This window comes from Cricetulus griseus, chromosome 8, assembly GCF_003668045.3.
Source record: "Cricetulus griseus strain 17A/GY chromosome 8, alternate assembly CriGri-PICRH-1.0, whole genome shotgun sequence".
Lineage (NCBI taxonomy): Eukaryota > Metazoa > Chordata > Mammalia > Rodentia > Cricetidae > Cricetulus > Cricetulus griseus.
The window spans coordinates 85,271,371-85,285,128 of record NC_048601.1 but is presented as its reverse complement, the minus strand read 5'-3'; positions in this window follow the sequence as shown (position 1 = coordinate 85,285,128).

Below are 13,758 nucleotides of genomic sequence, written 5' to 3'. Positions count from 1 at the left end.
GTTTGTCAAAGGGATCACAACCATGGGCTAGACACTGAATCAAACCCTCTTTGGATGTGATTCACATATAAGAAACAAGCATTTGAAGTAACTATCCTCACCACATTTTAATGATGAGAAACAGAGGCTTATAGGTGTTAGGGGAATTGATAATACCACAGAGGTAGGATACCGGGCAAAGTTTTCATCACTCTAAAATGCAGCTAGCCATGGCCTTATTCTGCCATGCAGCCTGAGTTGGGACAAAGTTGCAGACATCCAGTGTATCTGAGAGGTACTCAGTATTCTTTGAGCCACACACTTTCTTACCTTTCATCATTGATTAGGTCAGCTTGAACAATGTACTTATGCACAAGGCTGGTTAAGATTTAATAGTGCTTTGTGTTCGTTAGTGGGCAGGTGTTTGTTTAAAGGAAGTGGAAACAGGTGTGTGAGTCTTGATTCAATTATATGAAGAAGGGAGACACACTGATCCATGGCCATTTTCAAGGAGAGACACTGATTGTGCTAATTAATCATTTGTCTGTCAGAACTAAATAGAACATAATAGAAAATGATGTTCCAGTTGCCATAGATATGGAACATGGAGCGTGTGCCTGGCTCTCCTGGAAAGCAGATGCAACTGTTTATCATGACATCAATTAAGATGCGGCTCCTGACTCCTCCTGGATTACCATGTCTGAGATGGCTTGAAGGAAAGGGGTTTTCTAAACTCTTGCCAACAATGTGGGACCTCATCCAACAGGAATTGCCCCTCATAGGAATCTTTCCTTTCAAAGAGATTAATTGAGTCTTTTTAGATCAAAAGAGTATCCCTGAGACAGGGCTAGAAGGGACATTTTGTATTCTGCATCTTGGCACACTCAATCTTCTTCACCTGTCAAGAGAGTCATGTCATAATGGCTGTCAAAGAATATTTAATTCGTTTCTTCATTTATCTACTGGCTACGAAATAGACATAATGGCCTTTTAAAAACATAAGTCAAGTACATTGATCTGCTTAAGTGTCTTCAATGACTGATCAATAGATTTATATTTGCATAAAAATGAATAGCAAATCATAACGCAGCGAGATATATATTGGCAGTTTATATAGGCCATTCAAAATGAATTGATATAATTTTATTGTTAGTAGACTATAAGAAATATACTTCTAGTCATAGCATATTCAGAAGAAACATTTGGTAGAACTTATAGTATAATTACAATCAACTTAGCAGATTTTTTTAAAAGAAATTGATGATCATATTCTAAAGTTTACATGGGGAAAAAAGAACTAGAGTAGTCAAGATAATAGGAACAAAGAAGGATAAAGTTGGAGATTTAGTCTTGATTCAATGTCAGGTAAAATTAAGAAACTACAGCTGTAGTAAAAATGTGAACAAATAGAATATTGGGATAAAAAGGATTTTAAAAAAAAGAGACTTGAACATACAATCAATCCTCAACATTTGTAGATTCCATATTTGAAATCTGTTTTCTTGGGTCCTGTTCCTCAGAATCTGTCCTTGTATAGCCATTAGCCAAAAAAGTATCCAGAGTCATGGATTGGAACAGGAGAGAATATATTAGTTTGAACTGGAATCCAAGACATTTTGCACCACAGAGTGCAGAAGGTACATACAGAAAGCAGCAGGCAGATGCTGATATTGCACAAGTCAAACACTAGGTTATACGACTCCAGGTATAGAGTGCTAGAGTTGGAACAAGACTATACTCATCGAAAATACAGAAAAGAAACACCCATGCTCTAGTACAGACAAAAGAAAAGAAGATGGCAAAGGTATCTAGTGACTCTCACACATTAGGGACATGGGTTCAGGAATAAGAGTTTAATGTGGAAGACTGGTTTGTTCAACAAATGGCTACTGAGTGTATATTTAATTCCAGTCAAGATTGTAGTGTTTCAAACATACAAAACAAGGTAGATAAGGTCTTGCTTTTACATAGTTTATATTCTGGTAGATTTTCAGAACATGAATAGGTAACATGCATAAGCAATAAAATCTCAAATAACACTAAGTGCAATTATATAATATAATTAATAAATTAGACAACAAGATAGCTGATGGTCATACTTCACTATGTCATGAGCCATTGGGTTGCTCAATCAGGGACACACAGACCAGAATATTAAAACTAAGCCAGTCACATGTCAACAAGTGTTGAGGATGCAGAGAAATCACAACTCTTTTTTTATTTAAATTAAAAACAATCTTATTTTGCATACCGATCCCAGTTCCCTCTCCCTCCTGTCCTCCCACAACCCCCACCAACCTTACATCCCACCGCCCATTCCCTCCCCAGGGAGGGTGAGGCCTCCCATGAGGAATCATCAAAGTCTCTCACATCATTTGGGGCAGGACCTAGGCCCTTCCCCATATATCTAGGCTGAGAGAGTAACCCTCCATGGGGAAATAGGCTCCTAAAGTCCATGCACTAGGGATAAATACTGGTTCCACTGTCATTGATTGCCCTGGTCTCCCAACTGACACCCACATTCAGGGGGCCTGGTTCAGACGTATGCTGGTTCCCCAGGTGTCAGACTGGTGTCTGTGTGCTCCCACTTGCTCAGGTTTTGTGGTAATAGAAATGGACATAGCCATTTTAGAAAATAATAAATTATTTTTTCAATGTCCTAAACAAAGAATTACCACCTGGCTTAGCAATGCTACTCCTCTCTACCCACAAAAATTCATGGTTGTATGTAGATTTCTACATAAATGTTCACAGAAGCCTTGCTCATGAGAGTCAGAAACAGCATAACTTTACATTAACTGATGAGTAGCTAAGTATAAGAGTAGATACAGCTCAATACAATTGAGTATTTTTCAGAAGTTAAAAACATGAATGGCTGATACTAAGTATAATGTGATAACTCTCAAAAAAAAAACAAGAAAATTAAGTTTTATACCAACAAGTGAAAGAAGTCAGTCACAAAAGACCATTTATTTCATGAACTTGTTCACAGAATGTATTTAGAAGTCACATCTACAGAATCAGGAAATGTTTCAACAGATGTCTAAGTCCAGGAGTCGAGGTGAGGAGAGCTTGCTATGGATTCCAGCTTCCTTTGTAGGAATGATGAAAATATTCTAAAGATGGAGGAAGGAAGGAAGGAAGGATAAAAGAATACTACATCTGAGGGCAGAATGTCTCCAGAGAGGGTAGAACAAAGAAATGCACCTGGGCTGGGGAGGAATCACTGATCTCTTTATGAAATGCAGAAGTCACCCAAATTGAAGCTAGTTAAGGAAGGAACACCAAGTAGGGGGTAAAGCAAGCAGGGTTTGTGAACTAGTTATCCTCCAGCCATTCTGCCATACCAACAACACAAACAACTTAAGGGAAAAGAAAAGGGTTAGCTTGGTTAGTGGTTCAGTTTTGTTATGGTTCCATATAGTGAAGTTTGTAGTTGGTTGCCCAATTGCTTTGTGATCTCTGGGGGGGGGGTTGGTATTATCATGGCAGAAGTGTGGGGCAGAGGAAAACTGGTCACCTAATAACCACTTGAAAGCTGAAAGACAAAGCAAGGGTCCACAGTCCTAACAGACCCTTTAAAGACAAGCCTCAAGATGACTAAACTTCTTCCTACTATGTACTTTCCTTTTAAAAGTTTTACTACCTCCCAAAGTGCCACAGGTTAATGACCAAGCCTTTACCACATAGCCTTTAGAGACATCCAAAACTATAGTAGCCCATTAAGCCAAGTGAAGTTTGGATTTTCTTTTGAATGCAACAAGAAGACATTGGAGGATTTGAAGCAATATTCTCCACATGTATAACACATTTTAAGAGGTAGTCTGGCCATCTTGTGGGTATTTGATTCCAAGCATAGGCCAGGAAACAAAGAGCAGTAAGACAGGAACTTCTGTGATAGTTGATACAACAACTCAATTTTATGTCATTTTCTCATTTTCCTTTCCCTTCCCCACATTTCTTTTCCCTTTTTTATTTCCCATTTATAAATAAATTAATTTATTTATTTATAATAAATAAATTTCCCATTATAAATATAATTTCCCATTATAAATATAAATAAAATTGAAGAATAGCTCACAAGTTCTCCTAGAAAAACTATCTGCTCCAAATACCTGTTAACCTTCATTGGCCACAAAAAGAATAGCCTATCAATAACAAAAGTGTTAAATTACTCTTATGTAATTAGGAAAGGTTGTGTTGGCACAACTGAGTATCTAAATCTGCTTTTTATTTCACAACCCACAGACCACTCTAGGTGACTATGGCAACACTCTCTATTTAGTCCCTATCTGACAGCAAAGAATGACTTTGCTACATCGTGATCCGCCATGATCAGAACTGCACTCAGTGAAAACAATAGTGCATCTGTAGGAAAACAGGATTTTCGTCAGACTCCTCATTTTGCTCAAGGGGCCATTTCCTTTGTATAGATTGATGTGGGTGGCAAAGAATGGCAGGCTTTATTAGACTATTACTCCCAGAATGGGATGTAGGCAGCAATTCAGCCCTGGGGAAAGTGCCCATTGGAAATGATGCTGAATTGCTGCTTACAGCCATTTTTTGATTATCAGATAAAATTAAAAAGTAAAAGAGAACAAATTCCCCTTATTTTCCTTGTCCCCCAGTTCATCTTCATACCTAATGAAGAAAGTTTGTGAAGCAAGCATGCAACTGTCTGCAACCTTGACATGTCTCACTATGATCTGGGACTCCTCCACCCCTCCTCCCACCTGTGACAGGTCCCTGGGTAGCTCCTCAGATGACCCAGATGTAGCTAGGTTAGAAGGCAATCAGCCTTGAGCGTGTGAGTGATTTTATACCTTGTCTTTCAGCCAGCCTCAAACATTCAAAGATTGTATGCCCAATTTCCCATGAAGAGGAGCCATGCCTACCCACTGTTCATCAGTCCTCAACCGCTCCTGTCTAGCATAGTTTTATTCCACATTCTCTCCTTTATGCTCCTGCATAGCTGTCTGCAAACACTGTTGTCCACTTAATCTCTCCAACTGGTAGCTCTTATCTCAGAATCTTGGATTTTAAAGAAATAAAGTATGTTTTTAAATGATTCACCAGCAACTACTGAACATTAAGCCCAAGTCCTGACTAAAGGAAAATATGATACAACGACTCTTACCACCTTCCTTACAGAGTCCCATCAGACCTAGGCACCATGTGCTGTAAAGGCTGCCCCACATGCCTACTAGGTCAACTACCTGCTTACATTGCCTACCCTTCTCATCTCCAAATTGCACAGTGAAACATCTGGCTTTCTCCAACACCATGCTCAGGATGTGAGGCTAGTCTCTGCTTGCTCTCTTGTGGACGGAGTCAATGAGATCTACTAGTGTAAGAACAGGCAGAGACTATCCGTTCAGAGATGGCCAAAGTAAGAGAGTCAGCTGTCATCACACGTGTTTGCCAGACTCAAAGGCAGGTTGTGGAGTACAGCACTTTATAATAAAATTAAAAGGAAAAGAAAGACTGCTTGTGTACCCTGATATGAAATTAGCATAGGGAAGACAGAGACTGGCTAATAACGCTGGGCATCCAATAGGAGATCAGTTTATAAAGCTGGTTGACTTTTTTCTGATTGAGTTGAGTTGAAAGTGAGGCAAACAAGAACAACTAAACAATGGGGAAGCTGACTATCAATCACCAGGTCCTGACTGGAGCAGAGATGGACTGTATTTCCCAACATGATCTCCTCATTTGTACATTCAGTCTTTTTTCCCCTTTTTTTTATTAGAAAGAAAATTATTTTACATGTCAATCCCAGGTCCCTCTCCTTCCCCTCCTACCTTTGCACCCTCCCCCCCCACCCCCGTAAAGCCCTACCTATCCCCAGGAAGGGTGAGACCTTCCATAGGGGGGTCTTCAAAGTCTGTCATATTGTTTGGGATAGGGCCTAGGCGAAGCCCCTTGTGTCTAGGCTCAGAGAGAATACTTCCATGTTGGATGGGCTCCTAAAGTCCATTCCTATGGTAGCGATAAGTGCTGATCCACTACAAGAGGCCCATAGACTTCCAAGTTCTTCTCACTGACACCCACATTCAAAGGGTCTGGATCAGTCCCATGCTGGTTTCCCAGTGATCAGCCTGGGGAGCAAGAGTTCACCCTTGTTCAGGTCAGCTGTTTCTGTGGGTTTCACCAGCCTGGTATGGACCCTTTTGCTCATCAGTCCTCCTTTTCTGCATCTGGATTTCAGTTCAGTTCCAGGTTTAGCTGTAGGTGTCTGCTTCTACTTCTACCAGCTGCTGGATGAAGGCTATACAATGGCATATGAATTAGTCATCAACTCATTATCAGGGGAGGGCATTTAAGGTAGCCTCTCCTCTGTTGCTTAGATTGTTAGTTGGTGTCATCTTTGTAGCTCTCCAGACATTTCCCTAGTGCCTGATTTCTCTTTGAACTTATCATGTCCCCCTCTATTATATTATCTCTTATCTTGCTCTCTTCTGTTCTTCCCCCAACTCAACCTCCCTGTTCCATCATGTCTCCCCCGCCCCATTCTCTTCTCCCATTCTCATTCTCTGAGTTCCCTCCCCTCCCCCCATGCTCACAACTTGCTCAGGAGATCTTGTCTCTTTCCCCTTTGTCAGGGGACCATGTGTGTCTCTCTCAGGGTCCTCCTTGTTTACCAGCCTCTCCTGCAGCCTGGGCTGCAGGCTGGCAATCCTTTAAGTCTAAAATATACATATGAGTGAGTACATACAATGCCTGTCTTTTTGTGACTGGGTTACCTCACTCAGAATGGTTTCTTCTAGTTCCATCCATTTGCCTGCAAATTTCAAGATTCCGTTGCCTTTTTTTTCCACTGAGTAGTACTCCATTGTGTAAATGTACCGTATTTTTTCTATCCATTCTTCAGTTGAAGGGCATCTAGTTTGTTTCCAGGTTCTGGCTATTACAAATAATGCTGCTATGAACATAGTTGAACAGATGTCCTTGTAGGAATATGCTTCTTTTAGCTATATGCCTAAGAGTGGAATTGCTGTATCTTGTGGTAGACTGATTCCCAATTTCCTGAGGAGTTGCCATACAGATTTTCAAAGTGGCTGTAGGAGTTGGCACTCCCACCAGCTGTGGAGGAGTGTTCCCCTTTATCCCCAACTTCTCCAGCATAAACTCTAATTGGTGTCTTTGATTTTAACCTGCACACCTATGAACACCTGATTTTTGACAAAGAAGCCAAAGCTATACAATGGAATAAAGAAAGCATCTTCAACAAATGGTGCTGGCAGAACTGGATGCTGGCATGTAGAAGACTGCAGATAGATCCATGTCTATCGCCATGCACAAAACTTAAGTCCAAATGGATCAAAGACCTCAACATAAACCTGAACATAACACCAATAGCACAGACACTGAGATGCACAATTAATAAATGGGACCTCCTGAAACTGAGACGCTTCTGTAAAGCAAAGGACACAGTCAACAAGACAAAACGATAGCCCATGAATTGGGAAAAGATATTCACTAACCCCACACCCAACAGAGGGCTGATCTCCAAAATTTACCAAGAACTCAAGAAGCTAGTCTCCAAAACACCAATCCAATTAAAAAGTGGGGTACAAAACTAAATAGACAATTCTCAATAGAGGAATCTAAAATGGCTGAAAGACACATAAGAAAGTGCTCAACATCCTTAGCCATCAGGGAAATGCAAATCAAAACAACTCTGAGAGATGCCATTTTATACCTGTGAGAATGGCTACATTCAGTCTTTTTAGGAGGAAAGTTACTTCTCTTTCTTGACTAAAGATACTCAGTCTTTGCCATATATATTTCAAACAATCTAAATTTGTTTAATCTACTTATCTCAATCTGTAAATTTTGTACAGTTTTCATGATCTTTGCTTTATGTTTTTCATATTGAAGGATATGAAATACTCACCTGGATCTTTTAGTACTTCTAGTGGGCAATTCCATTTCTTGCATTTGTTATTGTAATCTATTTGGAATTTACATTGGCAAAAACTAAGTAGTAGTAACTAGTTTTCTGTTTCCTCTGGGGCTCCCTAGGCTCTCCTGCCCTCAAAGCAATCTTTAATAGGCCACTGCATTTACTTTATGGGTTCAGTAAGTCCCAGCCCCTCTGTTTTGCCCAGTCTGGTGTCCTCAGTGAAGATGTTCCATAAGAGGTAGGATTCTGTTTGGCCATGGATCCTCAGAGTTCTCAACAGTTTCCCCAGCTCTTACCCCATATTGAGGGATCTCTTTATTTCCACCTACAATGGATTCCTCCTTCTCCCTCTGCTATAGATAAAGGCAGCCATGACTCCCTTCTCTCCTCACAGGAATTAGATCATTAAACTAGACCTCTTTGCGTCATCATCTCTATAGTAGGTTCAACAAAAGCTAATTCTTGAAATACTGAAATTGTCTACATTACAAACAATAGCAGGCACCTCTTTCCACCTTTTATTTGAATGAGCGAAGTGAAAGTTTTAATATTTACAAGTTTCTCTTGTAAATGGTTTTCAGAGTTCTAATGAGTATCTAAGTATAGCATTCGCCTAAGCTGATCCAGGAGGAGCTCATTAGAACAGAATCTAACTTGATTTGTAGATTTTTATCAGACTACTACAGTAAAACAAAAAAGTAGGTTAAATGAAAGAAAGAGAATGAGCATATTTAGATGTCCATGATAGATCAACTGTTGTAGCAGACATTTTTATACTACCATCTCATTTAATACTCATCACAGCTCTGTAAGTAAGCATGACTGCACTCCTTTTCTAGGTGGAAAATGAGACTTCAGAGATTAAACTATCTATGATCAACATGGGATAAATTAAAGAGATGGCATGGATGCTCAGTTCTCTGTGACCTCAAACCTGTCTCTCCAGCTATATAGTGTGTGAGATAGAAATGTCTATGCAGCCCAGGGAGGAAACTGCTCAGGAAGCAGTGGTCCACTGGGAAGATAACACAGAATCAGTCCAAGTGAGCCTGGTTATTAATAGAAATGCTCAAAACTGCCTTTAAAGTATATTGGCATCATTGTGGTTTCCTGCATGGCAGTGGGAATCTAGGAAGTCTGTCTGGACACACAGACAGAGATGCTCTTCTCTGTGCCATTAACCCAAACCTCAAAGAACACACACTGAACTGAATTAAAAGGCATGCACTTCCTTTCTAATAAAGCTTGGACGGTTTCCCCAACCCCTCCAGACTAAAGCACAAGGGCTGCACATATGTGGCACTCCAGTGCTGTCATTGCTTGGCCAGTGAGTAGATCAAAGCTCTCTATACAGACCATTGCCAACACCTGGGGTGCTGACCTTCTCACCAGCAAATGCAAGAGAGCTCCCTGGGCTTTACGAGTGTGGTGAGATGAGGCACACACTTTTCTTAAGACCAAGTGCAGAAATTATAGCTGCTATTGCAAATACATGCTGGGCTTAAAATTTGCTTTCACACATCCCCAAATTGGGTGTCGTTTTTCATACAGCTGAAACCAAAGAAGCAAAATCTTAAAATTTAAAAAGATTTTCTTCCACATTGTAAAAATCTTACTAAACACTTTTCCTTGTGTTCATGGAGAGTGAATGAAACTAATTACTAATATTTTGTAGCGCAATGGAAGCACAACCATCCCACATTTCTAAATACCCATTCTTGTGCACGAAAAAGCTTTCAAGTCCATTTTACATACCTTAAAATTCTATGTGCCCTTTGGGAGCCTATAGTACTCGCTCCCTCTGCATTGAGAAGCCCACAGAAGCCATGTGTTGTGTTTGCCGTTCTCGCCATCTGCTAGCTGACATCAACCCCCTCTCTGGTTTCCTCCAATAAGGCAGCCTTGTAAGAAACCTTGCAGAACATTTGATAGGCTTTGGCAACACGGTGGGGACTGGGCTTGTTTCCTTTCCTACATTGGATCTGTAGTAAAGCTTTCTCAAAATTTGGACAACTTACCCTTGGGAATTATAATAGCACATTGTGAAACAGTGAGCAAAAAAGAAAAAATTCATTCTCCACAGTCCTACTCTTTTTCAGGTGTTGTGGAGGTCAGCAGTGACCGTGATGCCCCTCATGACTTGGAGCTGTATCTATCAGTACATTGGTAGTGTGCTTCTTATCTGTAGTACATTTATTGATTACCCATCTGGGAAGCTCTGACAGAGCTGATTCTTAAGCAAACCTTTGGATTAGTGATTGAGGGAAGGCTGCTGCTCTCCTGAGTAGTGACCACTCATTTATACCGAAGCCAGATGTCTAGTTTTGAGAACATGTTTTGTGAATGAAGCAGTGATGGGTTAGATTCATTTCAATGACGTGTGGGGGTGGAGGAGCTGAGGCATGAGGAGACTGCAAGTGTGTGACACACAGGTAGTGTCATTCTCATCGCAGAGCGAGACAAAGGACAACATGGACTCTAGAGAAGAGAAACCTACCTGGCTTCCAGTCACCCTCTTGCTCCTAGTAGCTATGTGTCTTGACCAGAATCTATGTCTCAGAAACTCAATTTTATACTTGTAACATGATATGTGAACACATGCTTCATGGGGGTGTGATGAACACTAACAAGAATATAGTGAAGTGATGGAGTGAAAACTTCCTAAAATGTAGTCAGGCCAGGGCACATTTGGTGAAATGACTAAATTACAGTGACAGACGACAGATTAGTGACTGGCTGCGCAGACTGCTATGAAGGGTGGAGGAAGATAAAGGAGCTGTACCCCTAAAAGACCAGCAGGATGGGCACTAGTATCATGGGAGTTACCAGTACCTGCACTGGACTGTTGCATACATAAGCCTGTCTGGCTGATAAAAGTATAGAATTTGACACAGCCGCATGCAAAGGCATACAGGAAAATCGAAATGAGAAGTCAGTTGGGCTAACATCAATACCCTCAGTCAGATTCAGGGAAATTCTGCAGCAGTGTTACAAAATGTCACCAGTGAGGGAAAAATTAGTGCAGTGTACAATGTCTCTGTCTTCACTAGCCCTTCACAACAACCCTAACTGAAATGAAAGAAAATTGTAAAAGTTAAGTAAGTTATGTGTTTTTATTGCAAGGAATTTATTAGATATCAGATTTTCCTGTTCTTAGCTCAAATGTTCACCATTATCAGAAGCCAAAATATGTTCAAAGCTGTGCCTAGAGCAAAGGTACAGACAGTTGTTTATCAGAAGGTATTGATCTGAGGTAGATAATACCCCCCTTGGAGTTAGATGAAGAACAACAAGATTTCTGGGATCTCTCCCGCCCTCTCTCCCTCACACACACACCACCCACATTTGGTAGATTAATTTTGAACAACAAATATTTTAAGAGCCCATTTCATGGGTTATTAGCTGAAATAAATTGTTGGGAATTGTGTATTTCTGAGATCGGTCTCATTTATAAAGATTCAATATTTGAAACAAAAATAAAGATGTGTTCATTTAAAGATGGTTAGTACCGGACATCTAACAACAGGGAAGGTGGAAGCCTCGGCCATGTATCAGAGGGATTTGCATACTACAGATAATTTTGCAGCCACAGTAGCCTCTTGCACTTACACTGGAGTGTTCAGGCCATGGGTCGGTGATTTCACCAGTGCACATGTGATTGTTATTTAAAGCTCTCCAAGGCATACATCTGCATTACCATCTGCCATCTCAGTCGCAGTTTTCATCTATGCTGAGAGTGGGGGAGGGACATAACCAACTGGAGGGCTGTTGAGTGTATTGGGAGGATGGGGAATTCCACAGCGGCACCAACCTGAACTTGGGAGTGCATGTGACTATGCAAAGAGATGTGGGAATCCATGTGCTTTGAAGACAATCCCTTTGAACTGTGGGAAATTAAATGACTAAGAGTTTATAAACTTCCACAGGCTAGAATACCTTACAATAAAGTGGTTCAGTTCTCAGGAGTCTCAATAATATCTCAGTCACCCATGCTTTTTGATGATAAATTTGAGTCTGTAAAATTTTAGGGACTTTGCCTTTGTGAAGGACTCTACTAAGAGGTTAAAAAGATAAGCACAAATTATGAGCAAATATTTGCAAACTAAATTTCTAATTAAGGACTAGTATCTAGAATATGTAAAGAATTTTGAAAATCCAACAGTAAAAAAACAACAATCCAATAAGATGAGTAAAGATGCAGAGAGACACTTCACAAAGAAAATATATATGCACCCAAAAAATGTTTAATATAACAGTCCTTTTAGGCGATGCAAATTAAAATCGCAATGAGCTATCACCACATAATGAGAATAGTGTTTAGGAAGTTGTGCCAATACAAAAAGCTACTGAAGATAAGAGACCAGAGCATTCTCACTCCACTAGTGGGAATGGGAATGGTACAGATGCTGTATGGTACCATAACATTAAACATTTGATTGCCAGATATTGCACTTCTTGGCACTTATCCAAGAGAAACAAGAGTTTTTGTTCACAGAAAATCCTCTACACAATGTTCAGAGCAGATTTACTTGTAACAGCCAAACATTGGGGATAACCCAGTGATCTTCAGTAGGTGAATGGTTAAGCACACTGGTACCACAGAGTAGGACCCTGTAATAAAAAGGCAGGCATTACTGGTGCATGCAGTGATGAATCTTCAGAGAGTACCCTCAAAAGGAAGTGCCAGGCCACAGCCTTCTTCCCCGGCAGGACTCCATGCTTACCACAGTGTTGAGATGACAAATCACAGAAATAGCGAACAGGCTGGTGGTAAAGGAATGAACGGGGGAGAGGGAGATCTGCCTATATACACACCTGGTGAGGGAACCACGTGATGTCAGACCTGTCCTGCAGATGATGACATCAACACCCTGTGGTAGCTCTGGCCTTGTGCCAGTTTGTCAAGGTGTCTCCACTGGGGGCAGGAGGATTGCCTAGGGACTACAGGGGTTCCTTCGAATTATTTCTTGAAGTTGTATGCTAATTTACCATTACCTCAAAAAGATCCTTGAAATGAAAACGTAAACATTTTGGAAGAAAGTGTATCCTTTCCAGTTATGTTTGGAATGAAGACTCTGCTAACAGAGTGGCCATCGAGGCTGTTGGTGAGCTGTCAGACAGCTGGAAGCAGGGAGCTACTTCTCGTCACTGTCTCTTCCAGTGAGGACTGAGGACCTTCCTTCCCAAGCCGTCATTTGACAGCCTCTATTTTTTTTTCTTTTTGGTTTTGGGTTTTTGATTTCCGAAGACAGGGTTTTACTGTGCAACCCTGATTGTTCTGAAGCTCACTCTGTAGACCAGGCTGGCCTTGAATTCACAGAGACCTTTCTACGTCTTGCTGGGATTAAAGGCCTCCTTTTTTCCTCTCTCTCTCTCTCTCTCTCTCTCTCTCTCTCTCTCTCTCTCTCTGTGTGTGTGTGTGTGTGTGTGTGTGTGTGTGTGTGTGTGTGTGTGTGTGTGTGTGTGTGTGTTAAACCTGGCAAAGGGCATGAGCTGACCCAGAATATAGAGTTTTACTCTTTCCAGGACAGCATGTCTTACTGGCTTACTTGGGTCCACATATGTTTTTGTTTGTTTGTTTTTTCACCCCCAAAAATTGTGATCAGGGGCTGCTGTCTTATGCTTTGAGCTTTTTGACATGTTCTTTGATAAACAGTAGGACAGACTGGCCAGGAACAGAAACTTAGCATTACTTGCTGGATTCAAACCCTCCTCTTGCTGTTTGGTAATGGTAAGACCACTTTCACATCTGTTTTCCAAGTGTGATGGGATTCTGGGTTCTGTGAGACTTCATGTCCCCTTGAAAAAAACCTGTAAAGCTTTGGGACACTTGTGGTAACGGTCTGGCCTCTCTGCTTCTCTCTCTCTTGTTA